We start from the raw sequence: 26,606 nt of genomic DNA, 5'->3' as shown, positions 1-26,606 counted from the left end.
TCCTTTTAAATTTGCCCGTGTCTGAAGAAAATAAATCTTCTGTTCACTTTTAAGGTTAGAGTCCAGGCTGTGCATTCTTAACAAAGATTCTGAGGTGAATGGAAAACGTTCATATACAGAAGGCTTTGAAAATATGTGGAATTTCGCTCAGTTACTCTGCATAGAAAGGCAACTTCCCACCATGTTAAAATAATATAAATCTCTGCTAAATCAGAATAATATCATTTTTCTCAATTAATAAAAGGTTGGGTGATTCAGTTGTTAAATCAATACAACATGCACTAGAGGAAGAAAGCTATTTTAAACCAGTGTAGATAAGAAGAAATCTAAATCTAATTATAAAATTTGAATACTGAAATTAAAATATATATCGCCTCAGGCCTGCTGCTTAGGTTCTGCACCCTTTCAGTCTCTTCTTTTAACACAGCCCTGGGCAACAATAGCAGCCATGGAGTGGTCTCTGGGCAAACAAGAAATATCGTTCATCCTCGTAGAGACATTATAAATGCTGACCTAGACTCTCTCTGTAACTAAGTGTCCTCCCTCTGACCTTTCCTCCTCTTCAGCCCTCAACGTCTGCCTTGTCCATTTGCTAGATTCATTTTAATATGATACTCCTTTTAGATCCACTTTAATTTTTTTTTAAAGCAAAGTTTAAATATAAGATGTCAGCTAATTTGACGTGAATTTCGGGGGAGATGATATTGGCTGTTGATAGTTTGGGAAGGACCTTTGGCATCACAACTCCTGGAGACTGAGGATTCCTGGGGGACAGATAGCAGATCTGTGAACTTGATTTGGAAAGCATCTAGCGCTGTGCTTTGCTTAGATAGGAAGATGTTAATTCTTCTTGGTCGTGATACTGACTTCATTACTTATTCTTTTCAATAATATTTACTTTTTTGGAAATGACATGTAACTTTTCAGATATTTAAAAGAAAAATATTCTAGTAATAATAGTTAATTTTGTAGAAAATTTAAGCTAGTAATATGTACACATTCATGTTGTATCGTGCAGTGAGTTAACACTTAAGTGAAGTATATTCCAAAATGTTTTTCCATTTAGTTTCTCTTGTCAGCAGTTCTTTCTAGTGGAGGTGTCATTTCCAAAGCTAAATTAAAAAGATTAAGCATTGATAAAAAAGGGAATCTTTTGAAAGGAATGCCTGAATTTAGAATTACTAGAGATTATTCTGGGTGATGTGTCCTTCTTTGTTTTTATGCCAAATGCAGTTGTAGTACCATTACCCACCTTAAGAGTGAAGTTTCTGTTCTTAGTCTTTTTCCTTTTTGGGAATTTAGTTGCCAAAGATGACTTTCTCATATCTTTTATGTTACTACTTTTGTGCATTAGCCAAGGCTATGTACAGGTTTATCTGTATATTCCTTAAAGGAAATTAACAAAGTGAAAATTCCTTTTTACAGAATATTTTAAAATATGTAAAAGAGTAATAACCTCTTCTGCATAAGGAATGCATGGATTTTTACAAATCTGTACAAAATAACAGCATACCCTTAGTTTTACAGTTAAGGGGCCCCAGCGCGTAGCCGATTGCCTTGGATAGCGCATTCAGTTATTTTGAAGAGAATAATTATTTGAAGAGATTCATCAAACTCTGCTGAATTTCTGTGATAAGTGAATGATATACTAGAAGAAATCTTGAGGGTGGTGGCGGTGGTTAATGACTGAAGTTCTGGACAGTCCCCTGAAGGACTTGAAGGTGGTTTTATTTTTCGTTTTTTAGGAAACAAAGGATCTGAACAGTCTAAAACAGCCTATGTAAATCATATTGAAGAGCAATTTTGGTTTGTTGCGAATATGGATTTTAAGAATTTATTTATTTTGGCCTTTTTTCCCCCTAGTTATAAAAAAATACATTCATTGTGGAAATTAAGGAACATAGGGGAAGTACGAAAAAGAAATAAATCATTTGTGATTCTGCCACCTAGAGAGAACATTTTGGTGGTGTTTATTTATAAGGATAGATGACCAAAGGTGTCTTTATCCTTGGCAGAACCAAGGAGGAGGAGGATATAAAGTGGGTGAGTCTAGCTGGTCACAAGGTTGCCAAGATCATTGGTCCTAGCAGTTTCCTGGCAGATTTAGGGGTAGGGGAATAAGGAACAAGGATGTATTTGCATCAAGGTGTCTCAAGAATCAGCTTTAATCTGGATTCATTGCCCCTCTGAGGAAATCCTAATCTGTGATTGCTGGGCTGGCTCCCAGTCTTTCCAGAATCAGTTGTGGCTCAAGCTAGAGGCAGTGTTGAGGGATCTGGTGTGTGCTTGCTGAGCCTGGAGTGTTAAATCAACAAAGTATATCTGTAACCCTGTCTCTTTTTTCCTACTCCACTGCTTTGTACTGCTTTTCAGATAAAACCAAAACCTTCAGTGAGGACTTAAATGATTTAGACCCTGCCTACATAGGTTTGACTGCTAGGCTTTGCTCAAACCAAAATTTAGGATTCCTTTTTTTCCCTCATACTTTGCATCCAGGCTGTCAGTAATTCAGGGCTGCCATACTTTTGAATCCCCAGTCCAGCCGTTTCTTACCAACTTCACTGCTCCAGGCCTAGGCCACACCTTCATCATCTTTCTTTCATGACAGCAGTAGCCTCATAGTGGGCTGCTCTGCCTCCACTTATACTTCACTCAGTTCTCACTGTAGCTGGAGTGATCTTTCTCAAGCATGAATCAGCCCTATGATTAGGAAATTCTGGGGCTGGCCCGGTGGCACAGCGGTTAAGTGCACGCATTCCACTTCAGCGGCCTGGGGTTCACCGGTTCAGATCCTGGGTGCCGACGTGGCACCGCTTGGCAAGCCATGCTGTGGCAGGTGTCCCACATGTAAAGTGGAGAAAGATGGACACAGATGTTAGCTCAGGGCCAATCTTCCTCAGCAAAAAGGGGAGGATTGGCAGCAGTTAGCTCAGGGCTAATCCTCCTCAAAAATTTTTTTTTTTTTTTTAAAGATTGGCACATGAGCTAACAACTATTGCCAATCTTCTTTTTTTTTTCTGCTTTATCTCCCCAAACCTCCCCCGTACATAGTTGTATATCTTAGTTGCAGGTCCTTCTAGTTGTGGCAGGTGGGATGCCGCCTCAGCGTGGCCTGACGAGCGGTGCCATGTCCGCGCCCAGGATCTGAACCAGTGAAACCCTGGGCTGCTGCAGCACAGTGTGTGAACTTAACCACTCGGCCACGGGGCCAGCCCCCAGCAAATTCTTTAATTTTCCCATTAATAAAAATTCTCATTACCCCTGAATAAAATCCAAACTCTTTAACCACCGCCTACCATGATCTGGCGTGTGCCTCGCCTGTCTCTGATCTTTCTTCTCCTCTATTCTCCCTTGATCTCTGCTTCAGCTACAGCTGGGTGCTTGCTGTTCCTGAAACAGATGAAGCCCTTCTCTGTGTCTGGACTAACAGTGTCTACTGCAATTGGAACGCTACCCCAGAACTTCACATGGTTCATCAGTTAAATCTCCACTCAAGTGTTTACTCCTCAGAGAAGCCTTCTGGTCCTCAGTCCTGTTTGCTTACTTAATTTTCTTCATGGTAGCTTTCTTATTGATAGCTGAAATTGCATTGCATTATTTTGTTGTTATTTGTTTGCCCCAAGAGAATGAAAGCTTTGCAAGGATTTGGACTTTTGTCGGTCTTGCTCACCTCATTTTGCCCAGGACTTAGACGAGTACATAAAACAATTAAATAAACAGAAACGTCTATGGTCTGGTTACTGATAAGTGAGGGCAACATATTTTTCAGGTCCTACAAATACTAAATACTCATTAGCCATTAATTATTTGACACCTCATGCCATATTGTAATAGTCTTATTACATTTTCTACTTCCTAAAAATTGTTTTGAATTGCTTGTAGTCATGTACAACTCTTAAAACATAGTGCATTTAGGGGCTGGCCCGGTGGCGCAGCGGTTAAGTGCGCACGTTCTGCTTCTCGGAGGCCCTGGGTTCACTGGTTTGGATCCTGGGTGTGGACATGGTACCACTTGACAAGCCATGCTGTGGTAGGCTTCCCACATGTAAAGTAGAGGAAGATAGGCATGGGTGTTAGCTCAGGGCTAGGCTTCCTCAGCAAAAAGAGGAGGATTGGCAGTAGTTAGCTCAGGCCTAATCTTCCTCAAAAAAAAAAAAACCACCAAACATGGTGCATTTAAACAAATGTTTAAATTGGTATGATGGGTGAGTTATGTACTGAGCCTTTTATCAACACATTTCTTAGATAGCTTCTTTGAGAACATTCCAGTACTGGAAAGATGAACCTTCCTGAAGCTGTCACATTAGACTTCCAGGTGTCAAACCAGGGCCTAATTTTTACTCTTCTTTTGGTCATTGCTCTGTTAGTGTGCTGTTTTGCACATTAGCTGTACTACAGTGTAGCATATTGCATATCATGTGCAGTATATTTTGACCATCAGCCTACCTGATTAAAGACAGATTTCTCATGTCCTTAATTTGAACTTTAGGAATTATTTTTATCAGTTATTAGGAAGTCTAATAGTACTATATGCCTCCTAGAAAATAAACCATAAGAAGAAATACCTTCTTTTTAAAACACTATATGAATATATACCTCAATTTTATTAGGGGAAAATTGTTATATTAAGAGGATTCCTGATTTAAAAAAAATTTTTCTTTAGTATTAATGCAAAGAAGTTAAAACTTGTCATTGAAATAAAACAGTGTGAATACTCATTTTAAAGATATGTTGAAAATGTTAATCCCTTAACTAATTGTTAAGAAAATTTTATTAATGGTCTGATCTGTCTATAATTTTGGACATGAGTAGAAAAATTTATAAAGGTTTTGTTATTAAAAGTGATCGAAATACTTTTTTTGAAACCTTAAAAACATGAAAATAATTTAGGAGAGGAATATAAAACTAGTACCTTTTTAAAAAGACCATATCTAACATAGGTCACGTTAATTTAAAATTTAAAGTGTTATTTGCACCTTTAACAAACAGCTCAAATGTTTACCTGAAACCAGTTAATTTCTTTTTTTTTTAAGCACCTATTTAATTTGTTTGGTAGTTTATATTGAATTGTTTTTTAGATTACTTGCAGCCAACCAATCTTCTTATTAGAAGTTAGCTTTATGTAAAATACATAATAATAATAAATTAGTAATAATAAAGAAGAATAAATAATAAAAATGATAATAAAGTAATAATAATAATAGCTGTCAACTCCTGAGTGCCTCTACGAGCCTAGCACCGTTCTGAGGGCGTTGAATCCTCACAACTCTCCTAGGAGATAGACGTTATCATTGTGCCCATTTTTACAGATGCAAAGGTTAAGTTACCTTTACAGCTTCACCCAGTCACTAAGGGAAATTTTTAGGCTTTGAACTCAAACAGTTTGGCTTCAGAATCAGTGCTCTTATATATGCAGAATCAGATTTTTTACCTACTCATTCATTTAGGAGAATGTGCTAGAAAACATGTTCGAAAAATTGGACTGACTCATAAACTCAGGATTTAAATCCAAACTGTTAATGTAATGTTTCTCTACTTTCTTAGCTTAAAGATTGTTCTTTAAAAAAAAAGAAAAAGAAAATTTACCTGATTAATATTACCTGCAGGATTTATCATCATACTATTATAATCAAATCAATTAATTGGGTAATAAATTGATTTATCCAACTTTTTAAATGCTTTTTTTAAGTCTTTGTCCTCTAGTCAGTAGGCTTGAATAACATGCATTTGAAACACTAAAAGGAATATTAGAATCTGTAAGGAAAGATGTAATACTCAAAGTGTTTGAACTATTGATAGATAAAAGGCAGCTCAAATAATGGAGTAAGTTAAGACTTCTGTCAGTTACAGGCAGTTACATATATAAATGGAGTAAAAGAGAATGGAAACTTTTTCTATTTAGATAACCCATCAGTCTAGTATTTCAAGCTCATCCCATCAACTTTTTTGTGCAATTGAAATCAACAGGCTTATGTCATTAAAACTAACATGATCCTTCAACTCATCAGAAATGACATATTTGTAAAGCATAATATATTGGTAGTGTATACCCTGAGAGCAGCTGTCATTTCCCCCAGTAAACTGTAGCAACCTTAAGCATTCTCATTGCAATTTGTATTAGAACTTTAGTTACAATGAAGTTGCTTTTTTTCTTGCTGAGGAAGATTCGCCCTGAGCTAAACATCTGTTGCCAATCCTCTTTTTGCTTGAGGAAGATTTGCCCTGAGCTAGCATTCGTGACAGTCTTCCTCTAATTTTTATGTGGGTCACTGCCACATCATGGCCACCAATGAGTAGTGTAGGTCTGCACCTGGGAACCGAAGCCGGGCTGCTGAAGCAGAACGCACCAAACTTAAGTCACTAGGCTCTGGAGCTGGCCCCCCAAATTGCTATTTTAAATGATTCTCTTAAAATTTCTTATAATAATTACTGTTAACATTTGCTTTCTTAAAATAGCATGTGTGGCATGCGAAGGTAAAATAGCACATTAGAATTCATTAATGCTTTGGTATTATATGGGTTAATAGCTGTATTCTTTGAAATTTTTGTTAAACTTTTATATAATTGTAGATTCACGTACAGTTGTAAGAAATAATAATAATACAGAGAGGTCCCCTGTACCCTCTGTATTATTTTCCTTTAGTGGTAACATCTTGCAAAACTGTAGTATGGTATCACATCCAGGATCTTGACATTGATACAGTCAAGATACAAAACATTTCCATCATGAGACACGTTATTCTATACTTTTCCTACTTGTAATGTCTTTATCTATTTTGATATTAGGGTAATGCTGGCTTCATAGAATGAGTTAGGGAAGTGTTCCATCTGCTTTTATTTTCTGGAAGAGGTTGTTTCCTGGAAGAGATTATTTCTTCCTTAAGTGGTTGGTAGAATTCACCAGTGAAACCATCTGGGCCTGGTACTTTCTTTTTTGAAAGACTATTATTGATTCAATTTCTTTAATAGATATAGGGCTAATTAGGTGATATATTTCTCTTTGTGTGAGTTTTGGTAGTTTGTGTCTTTCAAGAAATTGGTCAATTTCGTGTAGGTTGCCAAATTTCTGTGTGTAGAGTTGTTTGTAGTTTTTCTTTGTTAGACTGCTTTTGATGTCTGCAGCATCTGTAGTGACATCCCCTGTTTCATTCCTGGTAATTGATAATGTTGTTTTCTCTTCTCTGTTATCAATGTTGCCTAAAAGTTTGACAATTTTATTGATCTTTTCAAAGAATCAAAGTCTTTATTTCATTGATTTTTTCCCTCTATTTTCTGTTTTCAATTTTATTGATTTCTGTTCATATGTTTATTATTTCCTTCTGCTTACTTTGGACTTATTTTACTCTTTTTCGATGTTCTTGAGGTGGTTGCTTAGAAAATTGATGTAAGATTTTTCTTCTTTTCTAATGTATTCATTTTGTGCTGCAAATTTCCCTCTCAGTACAACTTTAGCTGTATCCCACAGATCTTGATATGTTCTATTTTTATTTTCATTCAGTTCAATATATTCTTTTTTAATTCTCTGAGACTTCCTCTTTAACCCATGGATTATTTAGTGGAAGTATGTTGTTTAGATTCTACATGTTTGGAGATTTTTCTGCCACCTTTCTGTTATTGCTTTCTAGTTTGATTCCATTTTGGTTAGACAACACTTTTCTTTTGCTGAGGAAGATTCCACCTGAGCTAAGAGCCTTCCTCTTTTTTTCTTTTTATGTGGGCTGCTGCCACAGCATGGCTGCTAACAGACAAGTGGTTTAGGTCCACGTCGGGGATCTGAACCTGGGATGCTGAAGCAGAGCATGCTGAGCTTAACCACTAGACCACTGGGGCTGGCCCTAGATAACACTTTTTATGTTTTCAGTTCTTTTCATTTTTAAATTTTTGTTTTATGGCCCATAATGTGGTCTGTTTTGGTATATGTTCCATGGGAATGTGAAAAGAATGTTTTTTTGGCTCTTGTTGTTTGGAGTGTTCTATAAATGTCTTTTAGATCCTCTTGGTTGATGGTTTTGAGTTCTGTGTCCTTGCTGATTTTCCCCACATGTCCTTGACTGATGTCATGGGAGGGGAGGAGGAGTGGTCTTGTTGCATTGGGCTGTACTGAAAGTCTGTGGCAGTCCATGGTCTCCACTGATACTGGGGTGACGGGGGGCTCATTATTACCTGGAAGAGATGAAAGTCCTGGCTCCCAGTGAGCTTGCAAATCTAGGCTCATCACTAGGCCTTTGCTTTAAGAGTCTGGGTGGGACCACAGGTTTTTTATTTGTGTTTTTGGGTTTTTTTGTAGTATTTGGCTGGAATATACTTGAGATTGTCTAAAGCTTATCTCTATTGCTAATCTGTCCTTCTCCTGGACCTCTGGCTAGAGAGAGCAGGTTCTGTTTTGTTTTTAGTTTGCACCTATTGACATTTCTGGGTTTCCAGTTTCTTCAGCTCTTAAGTCTGTATATTTGGGGCCAAAAGGACCTGAGAACTCACCACCATGTTGTTTCATGGGTACCAAGATCCCTAACGGATCTGTCCACCTTTGAGCATGTTCTTATGTTTCTTTTATATATAATGTCCAGGTTATGTTAGGTGTACTTAGTGGGAAGAATAGGGAAAAGTACATCTACTCCCTTTTCCTAGAAGTAGAAGTCTTGAAATTATTTTTTTATTCTTTTTGTGGAAGATTAGCCCTGAGCTAACATCTGCCACCAATCCTCCTCTTTTTGCTGAGGAAGACTGGCCCTGAGCTAACATCCGTGCCCATCTTCCTCTGCTTTATATGTGGGATGCCTACCACAGCATGGCTTGCCAAGTGGTGCAATGTCTGCACCTGGCATCTGAACTGGCGAACACCAGGCCACTGAATGGAACGTGCAAACTTAACCGCTGTGCCACTGGGCCAGCCCCTGAAATTATTTTTTTTATCTTTTATTTTTTTAAAGATGGGCACCTGAGCTAACATCTGTTGCCAGTCTTTTTTTATTATTGTTATTTATTTTTCTTCTTCTCCCCAAAGTGTCCCCAGTACATAGTTGTATATTTTAGTTGTAGGTCCTTCTGGTTATGCTATGTGGGATGCCACCTCAGCATGGCTTGATGAGCAGTGCTGGGTCTGTGCCCAGGATCTGAACTGGCGAAACCCTGGACCACCGAAGTGGTGTGTGTGAACTTAACCATTCGGCCACGGGGCTGGCCCTTGTAATTATTTTTGATCAATCATTACTATACGGAATCAGTCATTACTCACATGGATACTTTGAGGTTTTAAACGTTGAGTGAAACTGCATAAACAGTCGGAATTTTTGCAGCATACCTGTTTTTCTAAATCTATCTGCTGATCCTAGGTTTAAGCGGCTGTGAGTTATGAGGACTAGTATTGGACCCTCGGTACTGTTCACACAGTACTGCAGAGAACACCATTGCTTAATGCTGTAGCTTTTTTAACTGAATAAAAGCAAAATTATGATTTTAGTATTTACAGTTGAGATAATTGTGACTAAAAGTAAAAGTTATAAACAGCCTGCTGATGTGAAAGTTGTAAACAGCCTGCTGATTTATCAGTTGGTAACTGGTAGAGAAGCCCAGAGTCCCCTCTTTCATGATCTTCTGTCTCTGCTATTCGTTAATTCAATTTACTCTGGCTCAGCCCTAGGATTGGAGTAGCCCAGCAGCCAGTATTTTCCTAATTTGTCTAATTTAGAACAATTGTTTTTCTGAAACTTTAAAAAGATGGTGAACATATGGTGTGAGGTTTTTATTATTTAAAAAATGAGGCATCATCGAGTGGTGGAATAAAGGGAATAATAGGTAATTATTTAGGATCAAAGAGGCTCCATAATTAAAATAGCTAACAGTGTTGGAGAATTTACTGGTGGAATTTTTACAGGATACCATCTTTTCCTGCTGTACTCCAGCTTTGTCAGTGTCCCTGTCTTATATTACTCATTCTTAAGCGCTGAGGAAACTGGAGCAGGGGATGATGCAAAAGATATTAACTGACCTAAAACAAAAACCTCCTTTGAACAGATACCTGCTTTTGTGTCTGGCATTTTCCAAGTAGTACTGTCCTTATACCTACATTTCACTCCTTTCCATATGCTCAATATATTACCCCCTCTTGTCTTCATCTCCTTATTATCCAGCATCAATTTAACATAACAGTATATGTGTATTTAACTTTTATATTTATTTGAGGTGTTTGAAATTGACTAGCTTGTTATTCACATATTTGTGAGCTGGAATCATATGTTTAGAAAGAGCGTTAGAGTTGGTCACGAGATGCCAGTTGCAGTCTTGTCTGGCCCCCCTTAGCTTTGTGGCCTTTGGTAAGTCGTTTGCTTCTATGTCCACTTCTGTAAAGTAAGAATGGGAGAAGATGATCTGTTAGCTTTAAATTCTTTGACTTCTGATTATGTTACATGAAGACCCGTTAATCACAATGGTATCAGAAAAACTTATAGAAACACTAATTTACCTGTTGCGCTACTATATTTCTGGCAAATATTTTTGTTTACATAAGTGGAAAATAAGTTGATTCTTGGTCATTTTATGTAATTAGAATATGTTGGTTAGTTCCTTTCAGGCTATTTTAAAGCAGATTCAGCCGAAGGGCCGGGGGTTTTGGTAGGAACTGAGATACTCCTTATAGTAGTTTTGGTCCCAAGAGTCCTCAGAAAAAACAGAGTAGATTGTATGTTATTTTATGCTTGTTGACTTTTGTCTTAAAAGAATTTCATTAATGTGTATGTGGTTTTTTAAAAATCATTTTCAGCCTTTTCCAAGAGATAAAGAACAATTGTATTATTAATAACAATTACTGGAATGAGTGACAAAAAAGGCAAATAGTCAACCTGTATGCTAACCTCTTTTATGGCCTTGAAATCCATAAATAACAATTGTTTCACGTACGTCTTTGGATCCTATTATTTACTGAAATTGAAGCATTATTTTACTAACATCATTACATTATTTCAACTCCCACATGGGTGACCACTGAACACTCTTAACTTTTCAGTTCCCAGAACTGCTTATGACTACTGGTTTTTCTTCCATCCTACCATAGCCACTTATACTGTGGTTAATCTCTTCACTTTGCCTTCTAGTAGCTGACATCCCAAATCTTGCTTTTTAATTATTCTAAAATCTGACCCTCGCCTCTTATCCTTTTATTTTGCCAACTCTATTATTTTGTGAATTCTTGAATTTCATTGAGACTTGGAGTCATTTTTTTCAATATATTACCCCCTCTTGTCTTCATCTCCTTATTATCCAGCTTAGATTCCTGGATAATGCCCACCATTTTCTTCCCTCCCTCACAAACGTTATTCGTTTACTGGCTTTCCTTGCTCACTTGGCAACACTGCAGTATTTATTAAACCCAACTTATCTACCTTGTTTATACCTCTACTCAAGAAATTAATGGCTTCCAGGATACAAACCTTCCTGCTTTTTTTTTTCATTTCGTTGATGGATTCTTCTGCTGATGATTCTTTTTCCTGTATTCCACATCTAAATACGGGAAGAGCCCAGGTTTAGTCCTAGGATTTTTACTCCGTCTCTGACTTCCTGGGTGATCTTATTCATTCAGTCCATTCACTTTAAATAGCATCTATAGGGGGCTGGCCCGGTGGCGCAGCAGTTAAGTTCACACATTCCGCTTCTCGGTGGCCTGGGGTTCACCAGTTCGGATCCTGGGTGTGGATGTGGCACCCCTTGGTACACCATGCTGTGGTAGGCGTCCCACATATAAAGTAGAGGAAGATGGGCACGGATGTTAGCTCAGGGCCAGGTTCCTCAGCAAAATAGAGGAGGACTGGCAGTAGTTACCTCAGGGCTAATCTTCCTCAATAAATAAATAAATAAATAGCATCTATATGTGAAAACTCCTCCCTCAAACCCCCATCCCCCAAATTTATGGCTCTAATGCTGACCTCTCCTTTGAGCTCCAGAATATGTATCTTACTCCCTACTTGACATTTCCAACTTAGTTATCTAATAGACATCTCAAACTTCACATGGCCAACACGTAATTCTGTATCTCCCTATCCAACCCCATTGCCATGCCCATCAAGCTTTAACCCCATTCTTTACCCCTCTTGAGAAGCGGCGCCACAATCTACTCAGTTGGCTCAGGCCAAAAACCTACAAGTTAGATATGGTTCTTTTCTTGTCCTCATACCCTATATTCAATTAATCACCCAATTCTGTTGGTTTGACCGCCAAAATCTGTTTCAAATCTCTTTCTCTCAGTCTTTGCTACTGCCATCAAGAATTCTAATTTAGACCAGGGCTAACCAAAGTGTGGTCTGTATGCTGATTCCGGCAAGCTGTTTGTTTCTGTCCTGCAGTGAGGTGAGGGACTGGCACCGGAATATAAATCAACCACACCTCTGAGTACGGCTTTAGTTTAGCTATGCTTTTTTTTTTTTAATAGCAAGACTTCCTTGATGAAAAAGCATTGCCTTGATTTACATTCTGATGCGAGCTCCTGATCTTGTTGCAGACTATCTATTTTGAGTAGTACTGGTCTAGACCACTGCCGACAGCCTCCTGACTGCTCCACGTCGGCCTCCCTTTCGGCCATTGTCTACATAGCAGCCAGCAAATGTTTTTAAAATGTTAACTGGTTTATTTCATTCCTTTCCTTCAAAATCATTCCACTTAGAATAAATTTCAAACTTTTTATCTGTCCCCTATCTATTTACGTGTCTGCATTGTTCACTTTCCCTGTTGCTCCTTATGTTTCTACTACTAAATCTCTATGCAGTTATATAAGACCATTATTAATTTGATCTTACTTTTAAGGAAAACATCTTCTGATTCTGTTGCTTCTCATGAGGCTATTATTATTATTAGCTAGCTGTTCTTGTCTAAGTATTGGAAACCTTATATCTATCAATGTGTTGATTTCAGAGATTTCATTTTAACAATTAGCTGGTGTATAAAACAGTTTCCATAGCATTCTTAATACCTACAGTTTTTATGTAGCAAGAATTCTCTTGTGCTTCTGAAGGGTGTCAAAAGGGATGTTCCATGACAGAACGTCCCCCACTCCTAGCAGTGACATTGTTACAGTCGAGAGCCATTTTAGGATCTTTAGGATAGACAAAAGATTGGGAACCATCTGAGACTAAGAACAAGCCTAGTCTAGCATGATGTGATGTTTGTGGGTATATTTTCATTTATTTGCTTAGAGATCACAAAATGTACTGATGAGAAAGAAGCCATTGGTAATTATTTTATAAAATTAGGTTATCTGGTGTAGTGGAAGAAAATTGACTAAAAGCTAACCTAATTTGGGGTTGTCATTTGAATAAACTACTGTTTTTTTTTTGTAGACTTAGTTAGACATCACAATCAAAAGATAAATCTGTCTTTTGTTTTGAAATATCTCTCATTCCAGTCTATAAAATTTTGTTTTATATTTGTAAGCCTTTTCTTATTTAACTTTTTCTTTTTTCTCTTACTTCTTCAGTTACAAAACACTTTTGCAAAGTAGTGCTAAAACAAAGAGTTGGTTGATTTTTTTTTTTTCAAGAAAAAGATGACAAGTTTTTAAGAATCTTCAATGTGAGTGTTGATATAGAATTCAGATACAGTTTTCATGAAATGGCGGCTGCAGTGGCACTGGTGCATGCTTCAACAGTTGACTCCTTTATAAATCTTATTATAAAAAAGGGGAGAGCAACGTTGGTTTGTATGATCAAAAGTAATCAAGTTCTGCACTAAAATCTTTGAAAAAGCTTTGGGTAGATCATTAGTGGCAGTTATGTGTGTTATGTGTGTTTATATTCCCAGAGAACTTAATGATATTAGTAGCTGAAACTTGTAATTAGACCTTTGTTAAGTGGAAAGATAACAAATTTCATATACTAAAATATAATCGAATTTTTACAGATTATACTTACACAGTTTAATTAAACTGCAATTTTTGCCTGAAAATTACATTCTAAAGCATTGGATAGGGGCCAGCCCCATGGCCGAGTGGTTAAATTCGGGCGCTCCACTTGGGCGGCCCAGGGTTCGCCAGTTCGAATCCTGGGTGCAGACATGGCACCGCTCTTCAGGTCACGTTGAGGTGGCGTCCCACATGCCACAACTAGAAGGACCCACAACTAAAAATAGGTGCGTCCCACATGCCACAACTATGTACTGGGGGGCTTTGGGGAGAAAAAGAAAAAATACAATCTTAAAAAAAAAAAGCGTTGAATATTGCAGTTGAGCTATTGCATGGTTCATGTGTCATTGCTAATGTCAAATTTTCCTACTGCTATTTCCTCAACATTTATTATTATTTTTAAAAATATTTACGACTTACAGAAAAACTAAAAGAATAGTAAAATGAATATGCTTCCCGTAGATTCACCAATTGTTAGCATATTCCAGATTTGTTTTATATCTTTTTCTGTCTATAATTTTTCCTTTTTCTTCTCTGAACCATTTCGAAGCTACTCGCAGATATTGTGGTGCCCTGTGCCTCAGTACTTCAGCATGTATCTGCTAAGCACCAGAATACAATTATCTCACTTGGGAAATTAAGCCTTAATACAATACTATTTTCTAATATGCAATTCACCTTCCTATTGTTTTATAAAAATATTTCAGGGCCTATGACCTTTCCTATCAATACCTGATAACTCCATTTCTTTAAACAGCTTTTGAGCCCCTTGAACTCTTTCCTGGACACTTAGAAGTTGGCATATCATTTCACCTCTCCCTAATTGTTGCTCCTTTTGTATAGAAGCTGTTAGTATTGCTCTTTTTCCTTTGCATCTTTTGCTTTTGGTTTAATGATGTTACTACTGTCTGTGTTTGTGTTGTTCCTTACAGAGATATTTGGATGCAGGTAGTAATTATGGAACATGCTACATTACCACTTACATTAGGCACTTAAGAAATGTCTGATAAAACTGTTTTAAAAATCAGATTAAGGAGCTGGCCCATGGCATAGTGGTTAAGTTTGTGCGCTCTGCTTTGGTGGCCCAGGGTTCACCGGTTTGAATCTTGGGTGCTGACCTAGCACTGCTCATCAAGCCAAGCTGTGGCAGGCGTCCCACATATAGACGAAGATGGGCATGGATGTTAGCTCAGGGCCAGCCTTCCTCAGCAAAAAGAGGAGGATTGGCACAGATGTTATGTCAGGGCTGATATTCCTCAAAAAAAAAAAAAACCAAATTAAGACTTTTTAATCTTCCTTCAAAAAATGTATTACTGACCTTCTCAAAGGAGTTTAATACATTGGTGATCCAGACTTGGTTTTCTAACAATTTATGATTTTCAATTATAAAAATAAACAAGCAAAACATTATCTGTTATTTATAATTGCAAAATATGAGAGCCTTCCTAAATGCCCAAATCGAGGAGAGTGGTTGAATAATCTGTGGTACATAAACATAATAGAGTCTTTCCTGTCTCTAAAATAATGAAGTTCTCTGTGAACTAAGTATAATTCCCCAAGATGTATTGTTTAGTGAACAAAGCATGGAAGAGTATTTCTAGTATGCTACCCTGTTTGTAAGAAACAAGAAGTGGTAGCTAGTCTCCGAGGAGGTCCTCAGTCACCCTGCCTGTACGTGTTCACACTTTTGTGTAGTCCTCTCCCACACTGTCTCAGGGTTATTTTATGTGACTAATAGCATATGGCAGAGCTGATAGTATGTCACTCCCAAGATGGTCATAAAAGACTATGGCTTTTGTCCTGGGCTTTGACTTTCTCATTCTGGGTCACTTGCTCTGGAGGAAGCAAGCTGCCATGTTGTGAACTACGCTATAGAGAAGCCCATATGGGGAAGTACTGAATTCTTTGACCAACGTAGGCTTGTGAGAAACCGAGGCCTGCCAAAACTGCAAGAAATACCTGCAAGCAGATTCTCCGGTCTCAGTTAAGCCTTAAGATATTGTAGCCCCAGCCTCCAGCTTGGCTGCAGCTTTATTAGAGATAGTAAGTCAGATTGATCCAGCTAACCAATCCCGATTCCTTACTCTCAGAAACTATATAAAATATTTGTTCTTTCTTTTTTTAGAGGAAGATTAGCCCTGAGCTAAAATCTGCTGCCAATCCTCCTCTTTTTGCTCAGGAAGATTGGCCCTGAGCTACCATCTGTGTCTATCTTCTTCTATTTTCTACTTGGGACCCCTGCCACAGCACGGCTTGATAAGCAGTGCATAGGTCCACACCTGGGATCTGAACCGGGGAACCCTGGGCCGCCGAAGTGGAATGCACGAACTTGACCACTGAACCACCAGGCTGGCCCCTAAAATATTTGTTCTTAAGCTGCCAAGTCTTGAGGTAATTTGTTAGATAGAAATAGATAAATAAGTCACAGGGAAATTTTTAAACAACACTTACTGAACTGCTTATTTGAATTTTACTTTTTTTCCAAAATGAAACACAAGAAGGATAAATCAGAAAATGTTGAAATTGGTTACCTACAAGGGTGTGGGGACTCCAGTGGGAAAAGGGGAGGGAAGACATTTCGTAGAGTATACCTTTCTGGTATAATTTTAATTTCTGGAAGCGTGTTGATGTTTCACATATTCAAAAAATAATTAAATCAAGGATGGGGGAAGAACCCCCAAATTTGAATGCAAACAGAAACAAATGAACATCTGTGTTTCAAATAAATAGCCATAGTGAAGGAAATAAAGAAGAACTAATCCACGTAGCTTTTGAACACAGGACTTTGACTTTAGACCCTCAGTCTAGAAGGGGGAAAAGGTAATTTCAAACAAATCTTGAATTCTTTTTATTTAGTTGTTTTGCAATGATGTGATGTGGTAATTCAATTTTATTTATATTGTAAGATTGATTAAACATGTTGGGAGCCAAGGCTCTGACTATGGAATAAGAGATATACAAATGTGGAATGGGGAGAAGATAAAGGAGAACCTTGTGGAGTTGGATTGAGGTTATAGGTATCAGAATCATAGAGGAAAAGATCTCCTAGGAGCGGCCAGCCTGGTGGCACAGCAGTTAAGTTCACATGTTCCACTTTGATGGCCCGGGGTTCACGGGTTCAGATCCCCGGTGTGGACCTATGCACTGCTTGTCAAGCCATGCTGTAGTAGGCGTCCCACATATAAAGTAGAGGAAGATAGGCATGGATGTTAGCTCAGGGCCAGTCTTCCTCAGCAAAAAAGAGGAGGATTGCCAGATGTTAGCTCAGGGCTAATCTTCCTCAAAAAAAAAAAAAAAAAAAAAAAAATCTAGGGCTGCTGTAGAAAGGCCTAGAAGCAGTGTGTCTGTCACTCCTAGTAGCAATAGAGCACACCTGTTTCCCATATCTTGGTTTCTGCATGCTATTTCCCTACGTGCTATTCAAAGAACTCTGAAAAAAAATGACTGATTTCAGGACTAGGATAGCAAAGGTATAAGATGAGCCTGGAATATTTTGTTGTCCTATAAAGTAAGGAAGTGCACAAAAAAATAATGGGGGCATATCAAAGAGACACAGGAGCCACCTTGAAGGGGCTCCCACTGACCAAATCTGAGATAATTCAACCATCAAAATAAATAATGATAGTAATGGATTCTAGCCCATTAGAAAAAATAGGAATAGATACGTTTATACAGTGATAATAAATGAGTGAATAAATGGATGGGGGAAAGGTTCTTTCTTTTTGTTAGAATGCCCATTGATAAATGTAGAGGGACTGTTGGAGTTGGAAAAATCACCATTTGCAACTGTCACAGTAAAGACTGGTTAGGACAGGAATCATTAATGGATGTTAAATTTCAAGGACCAGATTTGATGAGGAACAAGTATATTTGCATGGTTCTCAGCATGTCTGTCCATAGATTGATTATTATTTGGGAAAAACAGTAACTATATAGCGGAGAAAATCTGACAATACATTTATTGTGGAAGCAAAATTAACATCATCAGTGAGTCAGATAAACCTTGTGTGCTGGCTGATGTAACACCTGAGAAGGATACAACATGTCTTAAGTTGCATTCTAGTCAGGGGTGCATAACTGAATCTCATGGGGAACTATCAGACAAATATAAATTTAGCCGCTTTCTACAAAATAATTGGCCTGTATTTTTCAAAAATGTCAGTGTCTTGAAAGACAAAGGCTGAAGAATTATTCCAAATTAAAAGAGGTTAAAGAGACATAACAACAAAATGCAAAATACGTGATCCTGGACTGGAGGGGAAAAGATGCTATAAAGGATGTTATTGGAACAGTAACAGAATTGTAATATTTGTTCTATGTTAGATAAAAGTATTGTACCAATGTTAAATTTCCAGAAGTTAATTACTGTACAGTGCTTACATAAAAAAAATCCTTGTTTTTAGGAATTACATTGAAGTAATAAAAGACAAAGAGACATGATATATTGCAACTTTCTGAAATTGTTCAGAAAAATCATTTATTGTTTGTACATACATATGTACATAGAGACATAGAAAGGAAAGAGAGGATATAAAACACATGGACAAAATAGTAAAAATTGATGTCTGGACAAAGAGTTTACAGGAGTCCTCTGTACTGAGTTTGTAATTTTTCTTTGTTTTTGAAATTAATTTAAAACTAAAGGTTTTTAAAAGCTAACACTCTGGGAAAAAAGTGACAGTGTTTGGTCAATAAATTCTATGGTCACTCTTACTATTTTTTCTACTTTTCAATCTCACATACAACCTCAGATAGTCTCTTATTTTGAATTACTCGTGATTAGGAAAAGCTCAGTCTCTTTTTTTTTTCTTTTCTTTACATTTCACTTCTAACTGCATTGATGTTCTTTTCTATTTATTATTTCCTCAAAATTAAATACTTGTTTGTTTTCTATCAATAAAGGTCAAAGTTCCCTTGCCTTGCTTTAGATCAGAACACTATCTTATGGGCATTATCATAATTGTTATCTCCCCATGTTTTCTATTTGTTTTGAAGAAAACTCTTGGGCATTAAATTTGTTGAGATTGTTTTGAAACAAATCATATCTGTACCCTTTTGTCTTTTCTTTTCCTCGGGAACACAGTAGACTCAGTGTTCCTATTTGCATGAGAATATATTCATTAGTGGGCACAGGGTGGGTACTAACTAGTTCCTGGGAAGCTGTTTAACCAAATTAGCCTTCTTAGCTTTGTGTAGCTGAGCAGTATCTTCTCTTCTCAGGGCAAGGATCAGGCTTACTTACAGTGTCAATAATTTAGAGTATCTTAAAATTGTCTGTTTGATCTTCAGCCTCTGACAGGTTCAGAATTGCTGGACTTTTTGGATGTGGACATTGAAGTCATTTGAACTGACAGCTTGACTGGGCGTAGAGAGGAATACAGTGAATCTTATCCTCAAGTCTTTCTGAATGAAAGTGGAAAATGAATAATTAAATGAAATGACTATGAGTGTTGTTTTACATATGGCAATTTCTTTTGAAAGAAGTAGTTTTTTAGGAGATTAATTAGACAGGAAATCAGTGCTAGGTAAGGAAGTCTTTTTAGATAGATGGTCCATTGATTTGCGGGTTATCAGAACTTCCTCATCTCCAGTTTGTCTCATATTTCTTTTCTTTCTGAAGAGGAATAACATTCTGTGTATCAGTTTTTATTTATGTTCTTTCCCTCTGGTTTTTTCTTTGTGGAGAAGAATTCATTGCTCTTTATAATTCTAGTTATATGTATTTGACTTCAGTGTTTGCAAATAGGCCCCAGGTGAATGAAAAAGAATCTTTTTTCTCTATTGATGTTCTAATCTTTCCATATGTTGTTTTTCTCTTATTTTATTACCCTTCATTGCCCTGAAAGTGAATGATATATTGCTTATGACAGGACATAAAAATGACTCTTGTTTTCAAGAAGTTATTAGAATGCCAGTGGCAGTAACAGACAGACATGGAGAGTATCCTTTTCTCCAGAAGAGCAACAAATTTTGTAAACTTGTTTGCAAAATGTCTTCTTTCACTTTTGAAACCTAGTAAGGGAAAATAAAATAACCGCTAGCCTATACTCTTTGTAAAACAAAAACAGAAACATGCTATGTAGAAATGGTAATAATTTATAGAAGAGAAGGATAGCCAAGAATATAGAAGAGAAAGAAAAGTAAGAGTGAAAGCAATATTTAAACTCTTTACCGTCATACCAAAAGTTTATGATTTTACTCATTTCTTTCTCTTAAGGATATATTTTTATACATACTCTTCTCAATATTTTAATTTTTAATTAGGGAACATTTGACAGTTTAAAGGACTAGGGCTTCATAGAAAGTTCTTGGATCCTTTTATATTTCCCTAGATTTACGTTAAATCATGGCTCTCATGTCAGTGTTACTCTCCCCATTATTTAAAGTATATTTTGGGCCAAATGTCATGCTTAATTAAATGTTTTGAGTGATACTTTGAATTATGGCAGGTTTTGGTCCTAAAGATCTTCCAGTCTCCTAGAGAAGAAAATAACCATGATTATACAGCCACGCCTGTGTGTATATACACACACACATACATTTTACATGATTTTTTTTTCAGAACAAAGGAGATATTATTGAGTGATAGTTTATATATTTTGTTTCTGAAAGAATGGAAAAAATTATTCCAAATGTTTTTCACTTTAGGTCATTATGTGATACTTTTCAGAGAAAAATCATTAGAGAAAAGTTGAGATGATATTTTTAAACATGATTTGACCAAAGAATGAAGGTAAAGATAGTCTCCCCTAAGAAATATTTGAAAATGTGAAGTTGAAAATTCTTTTAAATATGCTAAAAACTATAAAAGCAGGAAGGAGAATGGCGTACTTTTTGGAATACAAAAAAAATAGGAAGATGATGTACAGAAAGTTCTACAAGAGAAATTAATGTACATACATTGTAAAATTGGTGCCCAGATCACAGAGCTAAAGAACACTTAAAGGGATTAAACTTAATTAAAAAGAGATGAAAGTGGGGTGAGGATGTCCTGAAAATTTTACTCATAGAGAACAAAGTGAACAAAGTCCTTAGGAAGCTACATAGATTGCAAAAAGACTTAAGTTTACAAGATAGCTGCCTTCCAACAGAGTTGTCTCTCAAAACAAATGGTTGTCGTACCCACTTCTGTTATTAAGTTGACTTTCTACGCATGAACCTGAGTTGAAAAGCATCGCTAGACTTTTCTTATCCCACTTTGCCAATAAGTTTGCCATTGTCCGGTGATGTGATATAGTTAAGTCTGAGTGTTCTCAATTTTGTTATTTAAAGCAAATCAGAGTGCTACCTTATAGATTTTTTAAGGTTAAAATTCAGGAACACTAGTGTATTTTTTAAAATAGACCTATCTTTAGTTGATCCAAAAACCAACTCAGCTTTCTAGTAACCCATCTTTGCAAACTGTAAGTTGTTTAAACATAGGAAAACAGCTTATGAGCATTTTTTACTGGTAGAATGGAAGAGCAGTTTTCTTTTAATTTTGATGTATCATTTCTCTGTGGGCTAAAAAAAATGAAATGTATTTTTTAATTGAAATAATGAAGTGTATATGATCACTTTAAAATACGTTACATAGTTGATTTTTTTCTTTCCACTGTATAGTCTTGTTCCTCTAATCCTTTAATTGTTTGGATGTCTGGATTTTCCTAAGTATTTTTCAGTAAAAGATCTTAGATCTTTTCATCATGTAGGAGAATATAACATATATATATATATATACACACACACACACTGTGTTTTATGTGTTTAATGCAATTCAATAGCTTTTGTATTTATCTGTGATTTAATTAAATGGATTTACTTAACTGCTGAAGCTATTCTTCAGAAGCTGTAGTGAGTTCTTAGTGTCATAGGCGATTTTGGTTTTTGTTGTGAGTGTATTGTAGGGAGGGGGTGAGTTGAAGAGTGTGCAGAAGCAAAGGACTTCTTTGAGTACTTGCAGGCCCTAAACTTGGGATCTTCGATTCATTTTCCCTTAAGACACTCATTCATACATATGCCTTCCAGAAAACTGTAGAAACCTTGGTGTCCCAACACGGTGAGGACCATTCAAGAGCCATGGGAGATGTGCTTTTATTTTCTCAATAAAGGATCATTTCAGAAAAGCATCTGGACCTCTGTAAATCTTTCCCAGTCCATCTGAACTCTTTAGCTGAAACGTACTTATGCAGGAAATATATCAAAAATTCTCTCTGGTAATTTTGACATTCTTACATCTTAATCATGCCAAGATTAGGTTTCTCCTTAAATACAAAGCTATACTATTTGAGTTATTTATTGGAGAATAGTTCACCCCTGAGCATTTTTAGTTAGACTGTAATATTGGAAAGTAAATAAATCACTATCAGACTGGATCCATTATATTTAAGAATCTGTCTTTGGTTATATGGATGGCAGTGATTGAGAATTCAATTTGGCATAGTAAGAGTGCACCAAAGATGGGTTCATCATTTTTTTAATTTGTAAATTTGTGCTCAGCTAATCAATAGAAATAATTTTATAGAAATAATAATATACAAATAATTTTTTCAATTAATCAATTAAATGTTCCTTTTGAGAAATAAAATAGCACCTTATATATGGGAACTGTTGTGACACAGCTAGGCCACCAACAAAAACAAAGTCATTGTGAATTCAAAACATACCAGACATCCTCCTCACCTGGCTAATATGGGTGATGGTTGCGTTTTCACCTGGTCATAGAATTGACTCCATTTTCTAATAGCACACAATCTAGAACAAACCTCTGCTTCCTTAGACCCTCCCCACAAATCTCCCAAACAAAGCTCAAATGCTATAGTAGATTCTCTCTAACGTCCTCTCAGAGAGATGCCCTACTCTTCCCCATTGTGTGTGTTCTCCCTCACGGTAACAAGGAACAAACCCACCTTGTTCAACTGTAGGTGTGTTCTTGGTGGTCTTCACTGGAGGGCATTGACACTTTCCTTAAAGCTGTGTCTCAAGAGACAAATTATTTCCCCAACATTTAGGAGTTGAATGCTTTGTTAACTTTTGGTATATATAGTTTTTGAATTCAGCATGTGTCAGACATTTCGATGGTTAAGTATATCAGGATAAATAAGGCACTATCTCTGTCCTCTAAAAAATTTCAGACTGAGCAATTGATGCATTTTCATATAATAACAACAGTGAGCCTAGTGTATTTATAGATTATACTCCTTTTTTTTTTTTACCATATTTCAACTGAAGGCAAAAAAAAAAAAAGCTTGAATATTTGTTCATTTTGTATAGGGATTCTGGTTAACTTGATAAGGACTAAATTTTTGGAATTTATTTACAAAAACTTTAGTGCTACAAAGTATTTATAACATTATAAAATTGCTTCTGAGAATTCATCTTTTAAAATGTGTGTGTATCAGAGAAAAAGAAACAGGGAGAGACTGAGAAAGAGATGTGTACTTTGTAACTCCGTCATAATGATTTACACAGAAGCCAGTTATGATGATCTGTTATGTGCCTTTCCTAAAACAGCTCCTGGAATTACTGTTAGTTCCATCATCTGCCCCAGGATATATCTATCTCCACAAGACGTTTTCTATAAGATGTGAAAGTTTCTCAGTTCAGTCTGTGTGGTGAAAACTATGGATCTTCATCGCACACAAAGCAGAGAATGCATCTTAAACTAAGATTTCACTCTTGAGCAAATAGCCTCACCAAATCTTCTTATATTCTAAAGCAAATCATTGGGCCCCTGGGATTTAAAATTTCCACACTTCCAAATAGCTACTGATAGTTCTTTACAAGCTTGATCTAGAAGTATTTGACTTGAGTCTTTTAAAGTTATTAAGATGAGAAAACGTAAGTCTGTCAAGAATCCAAAATAGCCAGCTGAAATTTTGTGCTCACTTGCTCTTAGGTAGTCTTTGTCACCGTTCCTGGGTAATTATTTGCAGAAGCCGTTAGAAATGGCTTGTTCTATCAGTTAAGCTACATTTACTCAAAATAAATACATAGTATGTTTTACTAGCACAGAATGAGAGAGTGTGTAAAGGAAGAATCATGTTTAGTATTTGAATAGTGCTAGTTGCCCTTAACTGTAGCTTTCTCTAAAATCTGTAACTATTATAACATAATCAGAAATTAGAAATGTGAATTTATTAGAAACGGCTATCTACTTTTGTCACACTAAGATTTCTACAAGCATAATTTAAATTTTCTGTCTATATGCTATTTGGGCTGGGCTGAATAATCTGAGGTGGTGGCAGATGGACCAGAATAATGCCATCCTTCCTAAACATGACCAGCCATGAACTATCTAGCTGTAATTTGTCAGACTGTTCTTTTATGTATAAAATAAATCTTGTAATATTGTCCTTAAAATAGTACTCAGTTTAGTTTAGAATATTGAGCACCATTATTTTTTTTTTTAGGAAGATTATCCCTGAGCTAACTACTGCTAATCCTCCTCTTTTTGCTGAGGAAGACTGGCCCTGAGTAACATCCTTGCACATCTTCCTCTACTTTATATGTGGACGACAACCACAGCATGGCTTTTGCCAAGCGGTGCCATGTCCTCATCTGGGATCCAAACCAGCAAATCCTGGGCCACTGAGAAGCGGAACGTGCGATCTTAACTGCTGTGCCACCAGGCTGGCCCTGAACACCATTTTTTTTCTTCTTTTAGCTCTAATTTCTCATCAAGTCCTCTCTCGAGATGTTTTAATTTTCTACTTAAAATGAATAATAGTACCTTTAGTAAAAATGTGTTAATTCTTTCTAGCAAATAAACCTTGATTTATACCTGCAAAGAATATTATTAAATAACCGTACATACTTTAGTATCTCATAAGAATTCATGTAAATTCAAATCGAAACAGAAAATTCGTTATTTTACCTCTTTTGAGGGACTACTATTGTAATAATAGCCTTATTAAAAGTATATAGGTACTGTACTTCTTTATAGCCTGTTGTCATAAAGTAGCTGATTATGCTGTACTCCCATAAACAGTAAGAAAAGATTACTATTTATCTAATTTATTTTTATATAAATTTTAAGTCAGCAAAAGGAAACTAGAGATCAAGTAAAATTAAAAATCTGCTTTGTTAAACATAATTTAATATGAGAAATTATTCAGATATGTTTGCTTTTTACCCATATTTTGAAGTCATTTATAGAATTTTGGAAGTCAATTTTTATTATTAATTTATTCATTAGGCATAGTCTTCAAAAGAAATAGGAAAGAAATTTAAAATGATACCCTTCACAGCCACTAAGATGGCTACCAAACAAAACAACAGAAAATAACAAATATTAGCGGAGATGTGGAGAAATTGGAACCCTCGTGCACTATTGGTGGGAGTGTAAAATGATGCAGCTGCCATGAATAACAGTATGGAGGTTCCTCAAAAAGAGAAGTAGAATTATGGTGTGATCCAGCAGTTCGACTTCTGGATATATATTCACAAGAATTGAAAGCAGAGGCTTAAAGAGATATTAGTACGCTCATGTTTGTAGTAGCGTTATTCGCAATAGATAAATGGTGGGAGCAACTCAAATGTCCATCGAGAGATGAATGGGTAAACAAGATGTGGTACATACATAAGATAGAATTTTATTCAGCCGTTTAAAGGCTCACACTTATAATTAGTCTAGTATTCTGTAGATAGAGGAGAAGAAAACAAGTTCTTTTTGTATCATAAGTGACTACATGTTTGATTAGTTTATGGATTGCAATTAAAATTTTTGTCTTCCTACAGTAATTCGAATAGCTCTCTCTTCAGAACTATTTGCCTTGCTTTAGGGGGAAGAGAGATGTTCTAAAAGGCTCACAAGTTAGAGTCAGCCAGACTTTGTACTGAGAAGTACATTTATATGTATATGTTTATAATAATTTTTGACTGAACTAAAAGCATAACATTTTCATTTAGCAACTTCAAATTGCCAGATCAAATTTTGTGCTTATTTATCCTGATTTATCCATAATGCAGTTTTTGAAATCTCTATCTTAATCCTTTCTTATTGGCTTTTTCGGGAGTTTCTAGTGCAACTTTGTGATACTTTCATTCTTAGTTCTAAGCCTAGACACAAGAGACTCCTCTGTTGTTGCAATGGAGCTTCCCCAGATAAGACGTTGTTTAAGAAATGTATCCAGGGGCCGGCTCCGTGGCCGAGTGGTTAAGTTTGCGCACGGCCCAGGGTTCGGATCCTGGGCGCGGACATGGCACTGCTCGCCAGGCCACGCTGAGGCGGCGTCCCACATCCCACAACTAGAAGGACCTGCAACTAAAATATACAACTATGTACTGTATGTACTGGGGGGTTTGGGGAGATAAAGCAAAAGAAAAAAAAGATTGGCAACAGTTGTTAGCTCAGGTGCCAATCTTTAAAAAAAAAAAGAAACGTATCCAATTCCAAGGATGGGAAAGTGAGTTAGGTATTCCTCTTCTTTTAAAAAAAGGCATTGAGTGTTCTTGGAGATAGAAGATTGAATGTAAAATATGGTTCCTGACTTCAGGGAGTTCAAGTTAGGCAAGGAAGACAGACCCGCAAATGATTTTTCACTCAATATAGAAAGTGCTATAGAGCACAGAGGAAGGGGCAGTTGATTCTCTGCAGAAATTACTAAAGCCAGGAATTCAGCATTTACTGCATCTGGGTTCTCTATTCACTTGTCAGGCTTCCTGCTTTCTGTCTAACATTTTTGTGTATTTTACCGTTTTTACTATTTTGTTTTCCTATACTTTGGCTCTACAATGTCAA

General features: G+C 36.6%; 1 protein-coding gene across 1 annotated transcript in view; it reads left to right on the top strand.

The window, feature by feature from the left end:
• The window catches only part of TNKS (tankyrase), a 202,131-nt gene that overhangs the window by 66,981 nt on the left and 108,544 nt on the right, over positions 1-26,606 (top strand). The gene's annotated exons all lie outside the window — the stretch shown is intronic.

This window comes from Equus przewalskii, chromosome 28 (genome assembly GCF_037783145.1).
Source record: "Equus przewalskii isolate Varuska chromosome 28, EquPr2, whole genome shotgun sequence".
NCBI classification, from domain to species: Eukaryota; Metazoa; Chordata; class Mammalia; order Perissodactyla; family Equidae; genus Equus; species Equus przewalskii.
The sequence above is the reverse complement of the archived record's forward strand: the minus strand, read 5'-3'. Positions and strand labels throughout refer to the sequence as shown.